The sequence below is a fragment of the Lissotriton vulgaris genome, chromosome 5 (assembly GCF_964263255.1).
Source record: "Lissotriton vulgaris chromosome 5, aLisVul1.2, whole genome shotgun sequence".
In the NCBI taxonomy this organism is placed as follows: Eukaryota; Metazoa; Chordata; class Amphibia; order Caudata; family Salamandridae; genus Lissotriton; species Lissotriton vulgaris.
The window spans coordinates 739,146,682-739,166,083 of NC_141693.1; positions in this window are offsets into that span (position 1 = coordinate 739,146,682).

A 19,402-nucleotide genomic window follows, 5' to 3' on the forward strand; every position below is an offset into this window, starting at 1 on the left:
TTGAAAGCATAAGAGAGAGAGAGAGGTGTGGAATGTACTTTTTAGTCTCAATGTGCAGTGTTATGAGCAGTGGTGCTCAAATGTGCATTGTGTTGTACATTGAGAGAGAAAATGTGTGATCCTATAGGCAGTGGTGCACAAATGTTCATTGTGTTGTGCATTGGGACGTATTATGAAGTTCTTACTATTGGCTTAGATATGCCCTTATGTCATCCTAAATTCTGACTCTGTCTTGCTTGAGCTTTTTGCGTGAACAAGCAGCCCCGAGAGTGCTCAAGTTATTTGGATTATTCCCATTCAAGGTTGCTTTATTATTGGAGAGGATATTGTTGAATGTACCGTCAGCGAAGCTTCATTAACATAAAGGCTGGAACATGTGAATATGCAGAGGGAATGTGGGACCTCTTTTTGCCTTTGGAATGCTTGCATGGAAGATGGCCAATTCAAGCAGGTTTCCTTGGCACAGAGGGAAGATCGCTTGAACCTTCTAGTGTGTTTTGAGAGTATAAAGCAGGAGCTTGTTGATTTATAGAACAGGATTGTTTGAGCCTGAATGATGGACAAATCTTCAGTGCAGCTGTTCCCGGTTTTGCTGAGTCTTTTGTCCCAGGCTGTGGATTCCCCAGTATGGAGTAGGACAAGGTTAAGTTTGGAGCCAGTGAGGTATCTTGTTTTTGATTAGTGCCAAGAATGTAATGCATAGCTGATTGAGTGTGCATATTCAATTTCCAATGGCTTTAACAGTCACTGTGATGCGTGACTGTAAGTGCGCACCTTCAGTTTCCAGTGGCTATAATCATATTGACTTTGTGATGTTTGAGGGAGTATGTGCAAATTCAAGGTAATCATCTCATGTATTTACTGTATATATCTTTCTGATTTCTTGCAGGATGTCCAGTATTATTTGCTGGTTGTTTATTATTATTATTATCCATGCATTTAACCTGTTCCGTTGGCCGATGCAAGCACTACCTGCCCAGTGCTGCACACGATCGTTGGCCGACGCAGCCCGCCCTCTCTTTAGAACTCCAGCACAGCTGCAAAATTCACGCTGTGGTAAAGGAGTTAACTGTTTCATTTGACAAGTGTGTTATTGTTGCCTGTATATATATATATATATATATATATATATATATATATATATATATATATATATATATATATATATATATATATATATATATACTCACTTCAAAAACATAGGTTTTACAGAAGTTATAGTTAGAAATTAGCATTAAAAAAACCTTTGAAATTTACTGAAAAAACCATAGGTTTCTGGGGCGTTATAGTTAGCTGGACATTTCACTCGCACAAAACCATCGAAATTCCACCGTTATAGTTAGTTCAGCAAACTATAACTTGCGCCCCCGCATTGCACTACTCATGACGTCACATATTACATCATTCATGGCGTGGTCAGTGACATCACTGATGACATCTTAAATGACATCACTGAGGACATCACTATTGGCATTATCCAGTGACTGTGTGTTTCTGTAAAGTGTAAATATGTTTTATATATATATGCCAAGGTGTGTTGAAGAATCAGTGGGTGTGTAAGTGTCTGGATGAAGGATTTACGAGGTGTGTGACTGATTGCATAAGTGACTGATTAAACATGTCTTAATGAATGCATGCGTTAGTGACTAATCTCTGTGAATGTCTGTATCAGTGTGTCTGTTGTTGTGTAAGCTGATATATGGGTTGGTCAGTAGCTACATGACAGTTTATATGGGTGAATGATTGTTTGCCTGAGTATTTGTAGTGGTGCCTGTGTGTGTGGGTGGGCTGGAGGTTTGTGACTCTGTGCATAGATGTGTGACTAGTTGATTCACTGAGTGTATGGGTTCAAGAGTGCATGTGGAAACAGCTCTATGACTGGGTGAGTGAATGGAGCTCTCAGTGGTACATGTAAGTGTCATGTAAAAAGGCAGATTTTGTGAGTGATGGTGTATATAAATAACTATATGTGACAGTGAATGATTACGGGAGTGGCTGTATGGATGAGTGTGTACTTATCAGGACCCAGATCCCCCAGCACCACCCCGCCCCCTCCCGAGTTAACCGGAATCCCACATGTAAATCATCAACAGAGATTTGCGTGGGTGTAAAAATGGCCATGTTTAATACAAACAACTTCATAAACATGACAAGGAAATTCAAATGCATAATTAGCAAATTCACAACACACTTTTAATAATGACCTTAAAATTCAAATCCCCCCAGCACAAAGGGCCCTTCTTGCTCGCAACGCCTCTGCTGAGCCTCCCACGCAAGGTGCAACGCACCTGCGCCCATGAGTGGTGGTCCCCACCTCCGATCCTTGTCCGCCATCACCGGGGCCCACCCCCCGACCACCAGGCTGCCCAGGAACCCAGGAGGCTCGAGACCTGTCGCCCTAGCCTCCCATCCGGTGGCCACCATTTCCCAGCGGAGAGCTTTTCGTCTTCCCTTCAGTGCTGGCCTAGGGAGTACGCATGGTGGACTCCCATCTATTCTGTGCGTTGATGTCACTGTTCGCAGGTCTTTTTACCGCAACTCATCCCCTCAAACCACTGATCTATGGGACGCGTGGCTGGGAGTTAAAGTTTAACTTTCTAAGGGACGGGGGGGGGGAAGCGCCACCAGCGAGCACAGCCATTCCGAAGCAGGAGGGGGACAAAAAGAGCGAGGCCACAATGACCGGAACCTAAATAGGCCCCGGTCTCCACCCCTCCCACACCGGAAACATGTCATGTCCCGACCCGGAAGTACTTGAGCGGCTGCGGCCCACAGGGCCCGCCGACCGCCCACCTCCTACGTAGGAGGGGCAGGTGCCGGGGGGCCGGGCCCTGTGGGCCCACTCTCCTAGCATCGTGCTTGGCACTATAACTGGTGAATATCGGTGGTTTTCGGGGTTTTGTTTCATGACAATAATTGCATTTTAACTGTGTTTTGTATGAGTTTTTTTTAAATGCAAGTTAAGTTCTTATTACCAATCCCAACTATAACATCACTTTAACCATTGTTCTTTTGTTCCAGTCCGGCTTAGACAGCTCAGTGAAAGGGTTGGAAAGCCCTGTTTGTAATGTGCATGGAATGGAATGGGGTTTGATCCCCCCCAGGGCTTAGTCAACCTCGCATTCTTCTGCAGTAATACAATGAGTACCATTGAGCTGGATTTGACTAAATATCTATTGCTTGTATTTTTATATTTTTATATTTCATATATCTATTAATTAATTTGCATCTGCATTATACATATACCAGACATGCTCACATAATAATAAGTTTGTCCGCAATTTGTATAGTTGCTACAGCAACAATCAGGCCATTTATTAATGTTTCATGTTTCCGAGATCTCCTCAATGGGCCCTTCCAAGACGCATCATAACCACCTATTGTTAAGCATTAAGTACAGTTAAGCCTGTGTGATGTGTATGTGCATAATCACTATTGGTAGCATAGTTACCCAAGGCCTATAATTTTTGTCTTTCATAAAGAAACTATTGAGGGGTACATTGCTGTGAGAAAGTTCCGCTTTTCCGCATTAGAGGGTTTTTAACCCCTCTGACCTTTCACTCTTCCTTCCAGACAGGACAATTAACCAGCCAGAAAAAGCTGACAAATGGCTATGCTGAAATGCTGAAAGTCCCCTGCATGGCTCTGGAGAGCTTGAATCCAGGCCTTGAATTCACCGCTGGAACTGTATCTTGCTGACCTCTTCCTCAGCGCATACAATGGCATGCATTTTCGAAGTATTTTTATGACACAGATTGAAACCCGGAGCACAGTGATGAGAGGTGCACACCATGTTCAACCTCCTTTTAGTGCCTGTGACTACTGTCGTCTCACCCGGCTACAGAGGGCTGAGAGTAGAAGCATCCATATGGTTTTAGTAGCAGGACAGACCTTTTTACTCTTGCCTGATAGATAGAAAGTCATATTGGCCTCTCCTGTGGTTTTTATTTGGTCTACCTGTCTCCTGCAACGATGTCTTTGTCCCATCAATTTGGGCATGGATGTCGCATGTGTGTGTAGTATAATGTGTAATGCGTGTAGATGAGTGTATGGAGTGTGTATGACACAGGTGGCTACAGACACTGGGATACGTTTTGCATTTGAACTGTTCCAATGGTAGCTAGAATGGAGGTCTGGTGAGCCAGCCAGGACAGCAGATGTGACCTGCAGGCCTCACTCATGGACATTCTTTGGATCCTATGTTGCGAAGACTGGGGACTATTAACACAAGCAAACAAAGGATCCATTTGGAGCTACAGAGTTTCCCACTGCTAAAGTGGCGAGACTTTTAAAACTATCAATGGAAGTAGGACTATGCTTTCACATCGCCCAGGGGGTGCAGAATGACTTTAAAAAACTGCGCACAGAAATGTAGAAAACACAGATACTGAGGCACTAAGGTGAATAAATCAAAGACGAATTTTACACACACTGTCATAACTGCTAATTAAATTGATTTCTGAAAAGGGTGGTACCTAATCCTTCAATTGAACACACGAAAGCTTGATTTGTCGACCCTCTCCAAAAACCTGGACAAGTGGTGAATTTAGTGAAATCTGTTGGATATATGATCAAAGACTGGGACTGTCCTGGCAAATCCAGAATGCCTGGTCACCCTACCCACTGCCCACTGGGAAGGCTACATCTACAGGGTAACCGGTAGTTAAGCTGGCAACCCTTTGTGCACTTGTTTTGAGTTTCTCTTGAAAGGAGACTAGCATCTCCACACCACCATCCTGCTAACACCTCATTACAAAGCCTATGGCTGGGCGAGTCTGAGTAGAATAAGCAAAAGGGCAAAACTGCCTAGAATCAGTCTGAACGCTGACTGATGAAATACATAACTACTATATGTAACTTTATCATAAAGATGAATCAGAAACTTCCAATCAGTGTGCCAAGGTTTCTCTACAGTAACTTCACATCTGACACCAGTGATCATCGAGGGATTCTTCTATGCTCTAAGGTGGGGGTGTCCGCCACTAAATGCCCTTGCCAGACTGGGAACTAGAACCTAGGAAAGCTTGATTTCATGCCAGAAGAAGCTGCTGCAAAGCCATCCAACTGGTAGTGAGGGTTTCTGGAGGTGCCCTTGAAGAAAGACAATGAAGTGGATTAGACTGAACGTCCTTCCTCACGAAAAGTGCTTAGTGTGCAGCCCCACTGGTGGACGTCAGTGCCTAGGAGACAGAAGGTGCTCATAAACCTTGGACTGCAGTTGATGGTTACACCAACTGAGATGAACCTGGAAGTAAGGCGAGCGCCTGTTCGGGACTGATGGCACTGGTACACTTTTGAATCCAGGGCTTATTTAGGTGGAGACCTCAACAGGCCAAAGTCATCCATCCGCAGGCAACACGACCACCGCGCATCAACGTTGTCACCAGTATTCGGTGCTTTCTACACTCCGGTAATTGGACGGAGGCAGCCAGGTCCATGACTGACCACAACCAACATCAGCTAGGCAGAAGAGGAAGACTCGCAAGTCCTACTCTGTGGGCCATGCACAGCACACACCACAAGGAAAAGCCAACGAGCAATCAGAAGCCGACCTCCAAGCCCCAACTCCAAAGGACCAAAGGTTCTATGCTATTGTGATCCTAAAGAGTTTCTAAGTCACCTCCCTGAGCACTCCTTGGACTAATTACATTTGCTACCCTGAGTTACAGTAACCATGTATCCCAGATTTGTCAGGACATTCCTAGTTTGTCAACATCTGCACAGTCATATTTCAGTAAGTTTAGCACATGCCTTGGTTTTAAAAGAGAGTCGGCTGATCACATAGGAAGGCCAGTTTTCATGTGTTAAAGTGCAGAATTAATTAGTATACTCTAAAAGAGCGTAATTTATTTGACACACATGGTTGTGTAACAGTTAAATCATCTTAGTGTTTATTTTATGTGTTAGTGAGTATTGTCATTTAAGTCATTAAGTGTCTCTTAGTCAAGGCAAAATTATAGTCCTACTTCTACTCTTATGGCAGATCCAAATGTCTGCATTTCAGATATGGTCAGGATACTGTGAGTATCAAATGATAAAGCGGTGCACTTGGTGATCAGTTTTGGGTCCAATAGTGGAGTAAAGCCACAAGACTGCAGTGGTGGACAGCTTGTGTTGACACTGTCCAAGCCCAGTCACCCTTGACTGCTGTGGGGAGAATCCTGAAAATGTACCTACAAGCAGTGATCTTATTACCATGCCATCTTTCCTTACCCACACACATTAAGATAAATACCTTACTTTCATTCTCCTGCCCCTTTCCTTTTCTGGCCATGCTTCTGGGAAGAAATAGAGGGACATATTGGTTTAGGTCTCACCTGCACACAGCTCTTAGCTCTTTGTTTTTGTCGAAGACCTGTTGTGTACTACACAGAAACTAGAGTGGGCTTTGGGTTAGCCAATTGTTTAGTACTGTCTGGCCTTCTTCTCAATTCAATTGCTTGTTCTTTATTTGGCGACTTTCTTTCCTTTTCTTTTGTTTGCACCTCCCCTGAAGCATAGATTCTTTACCATTTTTTTGAATGGAGGATTTCTGTTCTTTCATGGATCCACATCATGGAACTATTTTCTTTCAGCTCTCCTTGGAGAGTATTTTTTTCATGTACTCTCCCCCGTGCCTGTCTCCCTCCTTAAATCACCAACCATTTTGCTCTTCGTTTGCTTCCCCTCATGCTCGTCCATTGCTTTCCTTGCTCTTCCCTCATGCTGGGCTTTAGTTTTTTTATTAATCCTCTATGGCTCCTGTAGGAGAGTAGGGTCTGCTGTCCTATGGTCACCCCAATTTTTGCTTTTTGCTTCACTAGTTTTCGACTTACTGAGGCTGTGGGCCTGCTAATCAGACCCCCAGCCTGCTGTTCTCTCTCTAAATTCGCATACATGTACTATAGATACATAACCCAATTGGAAAATGGACTCCTTGTCAGCCCCTGTACCATGCACTATAGGTGCTCAGGGCATAGGTGCCACCAAGGCCTACCAGGGGCTGAAGCATAGCTTTTGCCACCCCTGGCTGGTTCTTAAATTGACACAACTGGCTGATCACTCAGCTGGGGCAAGTGGGTGTAATCACCCCTTGCTTAGATATAGTATACCTATATCTAAAACCTATATCTGGACACATATAAACCTGTGAGCCAATCCTATGGAAGGCCTTATCAATCCTGGAGGCAGAGTGCGTGGTTTAATGTGAGATGGAGCTCTAGCATGAGCTGAGCCTGTCTGCAGCTGTCGGGAACAACTCCCTAAGCTGTTCCGGGATAATGCCATACCATATACTATTAAGTGCATTATAATCCTCGCGGTTATATAGCAACTTTGGTTTGGCTTTATCAAAACATGTCGTGTAAGGTGTCATACGATTTGGAATACTATCCCCTCGACAGTCCTGTCAACGGGGATAGCATTCCACCCCTCTCGAGGGAGAAGACATGTTACTTTACTAAAACGCGGTTGATTTTTAAAAAGAGCCTCAGATCCACAAAATGGATGCTTCTGCCACAGACACAAGTCTGACCTCCTGCTGCTGACCGAAACTCAGCAGAGGAGGCCTGGACAAAGGCTTTCATGTCACAGGGAGGTGTTACACCACCCCAGACAGGAGATAGTGGATTGTACCAGGGAGGTTTGAAAGAAACCAGACACTGCCTGGGGAGCACAGGGCTGCCCCTTGCATAATCCGGCCAAACAGGTTCTGGGGCACACCAGCCCCTGTCCCAGCGCGGCCTGGATCAAAGGGAAAGGGGTGTATCCACCCCCTTTCTGGGTCACACCCATAGGAGGGGACCTAGCAGGTAATCCAGCCCCCTAGATTGGTATAAGAATGGGAGCAGTGCCAACACACTCAGATTATCCTGATGAAACATTTGAAATGAAACTCTGGACCCTTCGACATCCTACTCAACGTAGAAGACTGAAGAATCTCCCTTGTTGTCAAGGAGTGACCACCCTGTGCAAACAGGCACCATCCAGTACCTCAAAGTAAGCTTTGTTGCAGTTCCCGCCCGAACTCGAGCGACAGAGATCAACAAGATCAAGCTTGCCTGCCTTCTTACAGCCCCAACCACAGTCCCTGCAGAGCTGAGACCCGTGGATGCGACCGGAAGCGTGGGGCACGCCATCTTGAAAAGACCACGAGACGCTGACTGTGCAGTTCACGAGTGACCCTCGAAGCTGTACACCGGGGTTTGAGAAGCCCCAACCCTGAGCCACTTTTGCACTGAAGCTCACCCCTCTACACTTGACGAGTGCTGCGTGGGGCCCTTCTCTTCTGCTTTCTTTGGCTCAACGCGTTGGCCCTGTCACTTGCCAGCTGGCTTGTGGCCCCTGTGCCGGCGAAAACCTAAATATGACTTGTGATTCTTGTTGCTCCAGACTTGCACGCACTCCTCTGAAAAGGAGCACCCGCTTTGACCCTCCTGGTCTGAGTGGGAAGCAATCTCCTAATTTCGCGTGGATTGCTCTTGCCAAGTGTTGTTTGCTCTGATCTTGAAGCTGACAGCGCCGACGGTGAGAGCCTGCGTGGGCAGCACGTGACCTGCTCCTGGACGTCGCAGATGCCCCAGAGCCCACGTGGCAGCGGAGAGAAGCTCCTCGACAACCACCTGATTGCGCCCGACATTGCCTGGTTCCGTCCTGGTTCCACCCTGGTCACTGCTGAGTGACTCAGACTCTGTCCCCTCTGCTTTAAGGTACTTTTCTACTCTGATCCACCCTTGGATCACACCAGACACTTCTCCTTCACATCGCCTGCAGCATCTTCAGCTTCAAGCACCAACAACCTGCATGACTAAACCCGACGCCACTTCGACCCTATGCACCCGCTTCCTGTGGGTGAGGTAACTCAGCAACGCTGGTGTTTCCACACTGGTACACACCTCTAGGGTCTGTGTCTAAAGTTTTGTCCTTCTAGGTTCAGCGTAAGTATCCTTAAACTCTATTTGTGTAACTTTTATGCACCATTGACTTTGCATTGGTGCATGCGTGTGCTTTAAGCGCTGCACCAGAATCCCGCGGGCTTTTCCCGACTTCAGCATTGCTTGTCCCAACTGCTCCCAGTGATTTCCTAGGCCCTAGGCCTAACCACTGTTCGATTGGTATCTCTTATACCACTTTCCTAATATATGGTTTGAGTGGCCACCCACCCTCATCCATAATTGTGCAACTTTCATATGTTATACTGGGCTTTTGATTTAACGCTTGTGCCCCTTTGCTCATAAAGAGTACTGGGGATTATTTTAGAAATAAACACATATATTTTTATAATATATACTTGTGTGGTGTCCTTTCATTTGATATTACAGGATTGTGATTGGTAAAACAGCTCGCTTAACACGACCTCTTGAGTTTAGCCTTTCAGGCTGCTTAGTCCATGCTACCCCTAGGATAGCTTGTCTATAAGGATGACTTACAACCAGACACCATAAGGGATTGTTTGGACTGATACAAGGTGGTTCCAGAATTGGAAACATCATATATCAGGCCAACTTCTCACAGCTCCTGTCCCTTTCTGTTCTCAATTGCTCCTGCGTCTCTGAGGCATTTAATTGTTTCCCCACGCACCTCCTCTGACTCAGCTATTGCTTCCTTGCCTTTACCCTTCATTTTCTCTTTCTTTTTATTGTAATTGTTTTTGGTGGGCCACTGGGCCCAGCGCTGGAAACTACTCCATTCTCAGTGAAATACTTTTGCGCTCTTTTTATTTTTTTTGTTTTATTGCTCCAAGAGGGACACAAGCTATCTTGAAATTGTAAATTGAAAAAAGAAAAATGTGTTCTGTGTTTTGGTGTGTGGGCATACATCATCACAATGGGGTCACTGTAGCATCATTGTACATATATGCACGTAATTGATGACACGTGAACATGTACATCATTCTGTTTGATGTTTTTAGCAGATGCTTTTCATCATTAGCAATAGCCATTTTTTTCTTTTTACTGATGCTGATCAGCATCAGCAAAAAAAGTGGGAAAGACCCAAGTCCCAATATGCCTGTTTTGCCAATGCTTATTTTTGTTTTTGTCCATTCTGTTCCACATCAGCCTTTTTTTGCTGATGAGAAACAGCATTGACAAAGCCAAAAGATTATCTAAAGAAAGGAACCAGAAATGCAAGAGATGTTTAGTTTGCTAACAGTTGTCTCCTAAGCTGCTGCTAAGTAGAACCTAGCCCACTTAAAGCACTGTCTTCTGTTGGTTTGGTCTAAGCGGGGCATTTTCACAGGGTGGCATTTACAGGTACAGACATATATGATTTCCAGGGGTACCCTCCTTGTGCGAAGAACAGACAGACGTGCTCTGCAGAGATCTCCCTTCTCTTACCGCCTCTCCCGTTTGACACCAATGGTTACAGGGGCTTGTGGTGGCTTTAGCAGTTTTTTTTGCCCAAGCCTCCTCTCCACCTTTAGTTACAGATATGTGCCTTTTTGCTACAGGGCTCTCTATTGACAAGAATTTGCAAGAACCATCCAACAATGCTAGTAAAACAAATGACTGCCAATGAAGGTGAGATTGTACATTGAAATACAAAGGTGACTAGACTATAGTGGCATTTTCCAAACACTGGGGGCATCATTTACATTATTTTGATGTACAGCAGCGCCAGCGCAGACACCCTTGCATCATTTTACAAGGGTTCCTGCACTGAGGGGATGATCGTTTTTTTGTGTAGGAAGAGACACCTTCCTGCACAAAAACAATCACTAAAGGAATTTGACTCCTTCTATTAGTGCTGCAGAATGCAGCATGCATGGAAAGAGGAAAAGCAAGGAGAAATAAAACAATTTATCCTCGGTGCGACTCCTTACGCCTTCCATGGGGAGGCATAAGATTCTGATGCATTCCCAGGTTTACAAAATGGAAATGCATCTAGTTCCATGGATGTTGCTTAGTAACACCAGCAGCAACACCCATGGAACGCCCCTTTCATGTAAAGTTATGCATGAAAGGGAAACATATTTACAAGGCCATGAAAAGTTATGACCTTGTAAATATGGGGACTCCCATTGCACTGCCAGTGCTTCAATAAAAGTGATGCAAAGGTCCATAATCTGGGCATCAAAGCATGCATTCCCGGCATTCTTACAGATGAGGATGAGTCATGAAGGCTCGTATAACATAAATACCATCACTGTAATGTGTAAATATACATACCACTATAAACAGTCTAAAAAAGTGTAATATAAAGGGAAGAATTCTAAAGGCATTTTTTTATTTCCTACCATAAAACGTGTAATTGTTGGTTAACTGGCACATGAACATTATTGGCCACTATAATTTCCTGGCACAATATTTAACCTGGTATTATTTTTCCTGAAATTGATTGTCCTGTGGATCACATAAAGAGCTTACTGTACACCCAGTATTCGGGTATCCAACTGCTCAGTGGCACACATAGAATACACTGTTATGGATAGATTGTGTATCTGAATGTGAGAGACTGAACTACTGGAATACCCCAAGGCCCCAGCTCTGGCCTTGAACATATTTAGATTGCGCTTCTGTGATCAATTTTGAAAGATGCGTGATCTCGCTCAATAGGTCGCTACTCAGCACCAGACATAACTGGTCGCTATCTGCCCTCCCCAGTTGTCCGGCTTCATTTTGAACTGGAAGTGCTTGTGTTTCTCTATGGGTCTTTTTTTTATGTTCAGAAAGGTTTTATTAAGTTTTAAGACAAAATGAAAAGAACAAGTACAATACAGAAAAGAGGAAGGAATTTACAAGCGTAAGCGATCAAATAATCAATATGAAATGCATTAAACCAAAATACGCAATATAAATATATAATAATAAAATAGAATCGCAATTAAAGAGGAAGGGAAAGGAGGAAAGGGAGGGAGAGGGGAAGGAAAGCACACGTCATAGGGTCATAAAGTCAAAAACTACAGAGTCACAATTAAATTGTAATGCAAAAATAGAACATAAGAAAATATTTAACAATATCATTGCAAAACATATGAATCAATAGGAAACCAAAACGACTGAAATGATTGTGAATTATGAGTAACGCCTTTAAGAGATAGCTGTGCACCTCTTCTTGTAAAGGTAATCCACGACCACCAAGCATGGACTGAAAGAGAAGAAGCATCTTTCCAACAGAAAGTGATGGATTTTAAGGCAGCTGTTATCAGAAAATTAAACAATTTTGCCTCTGACTCAGAAAGGGGATAAGTTAGGGCAATCGATTTGCAAATTAATAAATTAAAGGAATTATCATCTTGTAAAGGTAACATTTTTAAAATAACACTCCAAACTTCCAACCAAAATTTCATAATAACTGGATAGTCAAATAACATATGGCGAAGTGAACCTGGGCTAGCATTGCAGTGCCAACAAACATCAGAAAGTAACAGTTTAGCATGAAATAGACGTGAAGGAGTCCACAAAGTATTAAATAATATATAGGCATTGGTTTGATAAAGGGACACTGGGAGCCAGCCAGAGATACTGTCAAGCCATATAGAGGACCATGAATCGTCTGACAGGGAGATAGAAAGTTCCTTGTTCCAGAACAATGAAATAATCTGAACATTGGAGCCCTGTGAGGTAGAATTTTTTTTTATAAAAAACAGAGACAGCTTTAGGGGACGATGTTGCAGCTGTAAGGTAAATTAATAGGTCATTTGTGGTGGACGAGGGAATACCTTTAGGAAAGGAATCCAAAATAGAGTTACATAAGAATTGATATTTTAAAAGGTCAGTAGCTGGAAGACCAAACTTTAACTGTAACTGCTCAAAGGGAATAAAAGCATTACCATTAAAAACATCCTTAAGATATAAAATTCCCTTTGAAATCCAAGAGGACCAAAAGGTAATGTTTCTGTTCAATTTAAGTAATGCACTGTGCCACAAAGACAAGTGGATTGTGGAAAGTAGGGGTAATTCAAAATTAGAATCTAAATCATTAATTATCAATCTGGAGGACTTAATGATAGAGGAAAGATGAACAACCTTCGCTGTGGAAGACATTGACATCAATGAAGGCAAAGAAAAGGGTCGTACAATGGAGGCTTCAATATCCAACCAAATTGGAGGCTTTACCATATGTGAAGTGTGAAACCAAAGGGTACTCTGCTTTAAAATAAAAGCTTTATGGTAAAGGTGAATGTCTGGCAGGGAAAAACCAGCCTGAGCCTTAGGAATTTTTAACTTTTTGTAAGCAATACGAGGGACTTTGTTAGACCAAAGGAATTTAGATAAGAGTGTGTCAATAGATTTATAAAAACTAAGAGGGAATTGGGTGGGGATCATTGCTAAAGAGTAGAAAACTTTAGGCGCTATATTCATTTTTATAGATTCCATTCTTCCCCACCAAGTGAGATGAAGGGGAGACCATTTGGACGTTTTGTTTTTAATGTAGTCAATTATGAAATCAGAATTAAGTTTTAATGTAGCTGGCAGCGATGAAGCAAATAGAATACCCAAATACTTAATTTTGGTTGGTTGCCAAAGAATATCTGTGTTTGGGAGCATCTCTGACGTACAAAACACATTTAAAGGAAAAAATTCAGTTTTGCTTACATTTAATTTGTAACCTGAAACCATAGAGTATTGAGCAATAATGTCTAATAGGGAAGGAACAGAAGAAAGAGGGTTATTAATAAATAATAAAACATCATCTGCATATGCTAAAGTTTTAACAGTAACATCATTGATTGTAATACCCTGAATGTCATCACAAAGGCGAATATAGTTAAGAAAAGGTTCAATGCCTAAAAGAAATAACAGTGGAGAAAGGGTACAACCTTGCCTAGTTCCTCTAAAAAGAGGAAACTGACTAGAAATTTGACCATTAATGAACAGACGAGCAGTAGGGGCGAAATATAAAGCAGAAATCATGCGAATAAAAGGGGCACCAAAATCAAAAGACAATAAAGTTTTAAATAAAAATTGCCAGTGAATCTTATCAAATGCTTTCTCAGCATCTAAGGCCATCACTCCCGCAGGAGAGGACAGGTGAGAACTTTGTTCAATAATGTGTAATAGAGTTCTAGTATTATTAGCAGAATATCTATTTTTCATGAAACCAGATTGATCTGGATGAATAATGGAATGGAGTACAGGAGCTAATCTAGTGGCAAGAATTTTCGCATAAAGCTTACAATCCTGGTTAATTAGGGAGATGGGGCGATAATTAGAGACTAAGGTAGGATCTTTATCAGGTTTGGGCAAAACAATAATTAAGGCATCCGTGAAAGAGCCTGAAATAGTACCAGAGGATCCAAAATGAGAGAAAAGGGTATTCAAATAAGGGAGGAGATGAGATTGGAATTCTTTGTAAAATTCTGCTGGGATACCATCCGGACCTGGGGATTTATTCTTGGGAAGTGACTTAATGGCAAGCAAAATTTCTTCAGATGTAATTGGGGAATCTAGACCTGTTCTATCTGATAAGGAAATATGGGGTAAATTGCAGTTACTTAAAAAAGAATCAATTAAAGATTCAGGGCAGTTGTCAGGTTTACTATAAAGGGTGGAATAAAAATTTAAAAATTCTTGTACAATATCATTATGAGAAATAGCTACATTGCCTTGTGTACCTCGTATTGAGGTAATCTGAGTTTTATCTCTTTTAATTCGTAAGTAATTAGCAAGGAGTTTTCCTGATCTATTGATGTTAAAACGAAATCTAGCATTGGACTTTGAAAGTTGAACACCTGCTCTTTGACTAAGGATGGCATTATATTCATAGCGGAGTTTTTGAAGTGTAAGTTTGTACTGGGGGTCATTAGAAGAGTTAAACAAGCGCTCAAATTTAGCAATTTGCTTTTCCAAATGCTTAATGTTAGCGTTAAATTGTTTGTTTTCATGAGCCATAATAGAAATAGTGGTACCTCTGATGTAAGCCTTAAATGCATTAGGCGTGGGCGGAAAATCCGTTCCGCTCGCGGATTTTGCGGATTTTCGGGAAATCCGCAATCCGCGAGATTTGCGAATTTCCCGCAAAATCCGCAAATCCGCGAGCAGCGGATTTTGCTCGCACTGCTCGCACTGTTCGCGTGAGTTCGCGCCCCGCGAATAAGTGCAAAATTGCAGAAATACGATTTTAGCAAAACTGAAAGTAACTACTTACCAGGTTCAAAAGTTCAGGCTCATCATTAGTAGCCATTTCCTGGAGTGCTTCCTGAGGGGCCCCTCCAGAGTTCAGTTGCCAGTTGAAACTAGTATGTGACCCTGCTCTGAACCTCAGAATAGTTACACATATGCCACAAAGGTCCTGAATTACAGCTAAGGGAGACAAGCAGGAGCCAGGCTGGAAGTTAAAATCCATTAATCAGCCCCTAATTCATTATTGTCAGTTGGGGCAGGGCAGGTGTTGTAACTAATTTTGCAACAATGAAAGCACTTAGCAAGTGCAAAAGATCACTAATCAGGGCGCACTAAGGAAGCAGGTGCCAGCTAAAAAAATATTCTGTGACACATGAATCAGCCCCAAATTAATTCAGGTCACTTGAGGCAGGGAAGGTGTGCTTTGCTTTGCCGAAAATAATGTACACTGGACAACCAGAGGGTGTGGTGATGAAACAGAGGGTGGCATGGGTGGGCCAGAGGGTGGCATGAGTAGTCAGAGAGTGGCAGTGGTGACAGAGAGTGGCAGTGATGAAGAAGAGTGTCCCAAACAGGCTGGACACGTAGAAACAACAAGTTCGCGAAACTTGCGACCCGACAGGTAAGTTCGCAATTTGCGAAAGTGTACAAAACCCTCGCGAACTGGCAGAAACACGGGCGAACACAAAAAAAAAAAAAATCCGCAAATTCGCGGGAATTCGCGGATTTTGCGGATTGCGAATCCGCAAATCCGCAAAATTCGCGAACGCGAGATCCGCAAAATTCGCTCATGCTTAAAATGCATCCCATCTGGTGACAATTGACGTGGAATCCTCAGGGTTGAACAAAAAATAGTCTTGTATAGCTTGTAATAGTTTAGGTTTATGCTTATCAGTGAGGACAATACTCGAGTTCATACGCCACCTATTTTGTTTAGTAAAAGTATAGGAGATATTTAAGACAAATGATATTAAAGCATGGTCTGAAATGTCTATAGTGCCTATAACAGGATTTGTAGCTGACTGAAGTAAGGAGGGTGAAATAAAAAAATAATCAATCCTTGAATGAGAATTATGAGGATTAGAGAAAAAAGAAAACCATTTTTCAGTGGGAAAGTGTAGTCTCCATACATCAGCTAATTTGGTTGTACTAGGGAAAGTTTTGAAAGCATGAAAAACTTTAGGGGGCCTAAACTTGGTAGTAGAAAGTCTATCAAGTAGCGGATTAATGATCACATTAAAATCCCCTCCAACAATCAAAGGAACTTGTCCCAACTTCAGTAGATAAGTTAGACCAAAACGATGGGTCATCGGCCGTGGGGCCATATATATTAAGCAAAAAGAAGGTTGAGTCATGGATTTTAACTTTAACAACAGTAAATCTACCTTCTGTATCTGTAAATTTACTAATAATCTGACAGTGTAATCTCTTAGCAAAGAAACTCGCAACCCCATTTTTCTTACCAAGGGCAGGCGATGAGACAATATTGTCCACCCACTTTTTCTTCATATAGTGCAAAATGGTATCATCGACATGTGTTTCTTGGATAAAACATATGTCAGCTTTAGATGCACCCAAATAGTCTAAAATTTTAGTTCTTTTAACTGGATGCCGTAGACCTTTAACATTAAGAGAAACAATTTTGATATCATGTGTAGTAGCCATAAAGAAGTAAAAAGAGAACGAGAAGAGATGGTAAAGGAAGAGAAGAGAGTGAACAGCCATAGAAGAAAAGTAACTCTACGTAGAAAGCTAGAAAAGGTAAGGAAGGACACAAAAGGAAGAAACAGAAAAGGAGGAAAAAACTACAAACAGGGCACATAAATAAGGACACAGAGACGCACACCCGTTTCACAAGCATGGCCAGATACCGTTGGAGCCCATGAAGAAAGAAGAATCATCAGGAATGCTCAGACTAATTGAGTTCAGGTAATAGGAGCTTGTGTCTCCATTGATGACGAAGCTTGTTGGTCCAGAAAAAGTCTCAAGTCTTCAGGACGATGAAAAGATTTTGAGAAGGTATCCTTCCAAACTCGCATTGTAGACGGATCAAATAGACCATACTTAAAACCAAGGCTTCTCAATTGTGGACGCAAAGATGAAAATTCCTTGCGAATAGCAACCGTTTCCTTTGCAAAGTCTTGATGGATAAATATTTTGGAGCCATTTACCAGAAGCGAAGGAATGTCTCTAGCTGCTTTCCTTATGAGGACCAAGTGATGGTGACACAAAACCTTGAAAATCATTTGCCTGGGTTTTGCATGTCGTGGATTCCTGTGTGAGGGCATTCTATGCGCTTTATCCACCTCAAATTTTTCCGGAAATTTGATATTTAGAAGACCAGGCAGCAAAGACTCCAGGTATAGGCGACATTCAGAGCCCTCAACTTCCTCCGGCAAATTGAAAATGCGGAGATTATATTGTCTATTACGGTTTTCCAATTCCAATAGCAGGTTATGCATTGGTACTATCTGAGCCATCAAAGGTGTAAAAGCGTCAAGTTTGGTTTTATTGTCCTGAATTTTGATAGAATTATCAGAAACTTTCATGGACATAGACGTCATATCTTTGCGAACATGTTTCACTTCGTTTGCAATAGTATCAGTATTGATGCGCAGCGCTTTAATTTCTTCCAGTATCAGGTTAAGTGAAGGTTCAGAAGTTTCCACAACCTTAGATTTGTTTGGGGGAGGAGACACCTGCTGCTTCCTTTTGTTGTTAGCTAAATTTTTATTATCCATTTTGAGGAGAAAAAATAACTTTTTGTGTCAGAAAAATGTAAAAAAAACAAATCCACCTCAAAATTTTAAGAAATATGAGGGAAAAGGGTATTAAAAGCTCAAAAAGTTGTAGAATAAAAGGCAGCTGAAGGGTTAAGTTGAGCCGTGGGAGTGGCTAGGCCCAAGCCAGGCCCTTTCCTCAGAAGTGCACCGCCCCCTGTGTTGATGCAATCGGCAGAACCTGAGCAGAGGCTGGGGAGAGGAGCCAGGAAGCAGACAGAGGGACCCTCGCGCGTTGAAAACGCTCAAAAATCACAGCCAAGGTAGGGGGCCGGCAGAGGAGGCAAGTGCTATGAAAACTGAGCAAACCTTCTGGTAATAATCGTCGATAATCAGCTCATTAGGCTGATGTAATTACGGAGCTCCGGTGGTGGCGGCCATCTTGTCGACCCGCTCGCGCGACTCTCTCTATGGGTCTTTTAATGGGACACCAACAACCTTTCTCTTCAAGGCCACTGTGCATTTAGATGGTCGGGCCATGGTCTTCGCCTTCTGCAATAAGCAGTGTTGGCAAGTCATAAAACACAAAGGGGCAGATGTATCATCACCATCATTTGTTATTCTCAAATTGCGATTTTTTAGAAATCGCTATTTGAGAATTGCAATTTGGAATGTATGTAGAAAATTGCAATTTTTTAGCGGTTTCTTAAAATTCCTTAATTGCGATTAGCAAATTGCTAATCGCAATTAAGGAATAATTTCCCATTCATTTCTATGGGCCAGGAGGCCCATAGGAAGGAATGGGAAGTTATTATCAATTTGCGATTCACAATTTGCTAATTGCAAATTGAGAATAATTTCAAGGGTGCAAAGGTGTCTTAAGGACACCTTGCTGCATTGCACCCCTGAAATTTACATGTGTGCGCATATGGCGCACATACATGCCTTAAAACAAACAGATGATACATCTTCCCCTTCATGTCTGATTTAAAAACTGCATTTTGCAGTATGTAAAATAGCACTAAAGTAGTACTAATACCTTCCTATAAAATGCAATTGCCAAACCTATGGGTGGAGATCTTCACCTTTACTATCTTTTCTACGGGAAAGTAGAAAATGTGGAAGGGAAAGGGATGTAGTGGGCAAATGAATAAAATCTACTGCAAAATAGAAGGGGTTTATGGAAATGTAAGGCAAGGGTTATGGAGGGGCAGGCTACTACAAAAACCCACTAAAAAAGTAAGCCTATTATTATTCACAAACTATACTTCTGAAGTTATTACAGCCCTAAAGGTGACAAGATAGTAGTAAATGTACTCCAGCCCAGCCTTGGAGTATGTCAAACACTACTAATGTACTGCTAAACACTCCTCTAGTAAGTGATGGCGCTGAGAAAAAACATAATACCTCATTGGAGCTAATGGTAAATATATATAAATATTTCAACTTTTAAAATATTTTTCTATATTTTGTTCAATGCTAAAAATCATATATGATTACTAAATAATTCTTGTATTGTTTCAAACATTAACAATAAAATTAAGTCAAATATAAACTGTAATTAGCATTCTAAACTTTTAATAGCAAACAAAATATGTTACATTAATTCTACATAACATTTTAAAACATGCAATTCCA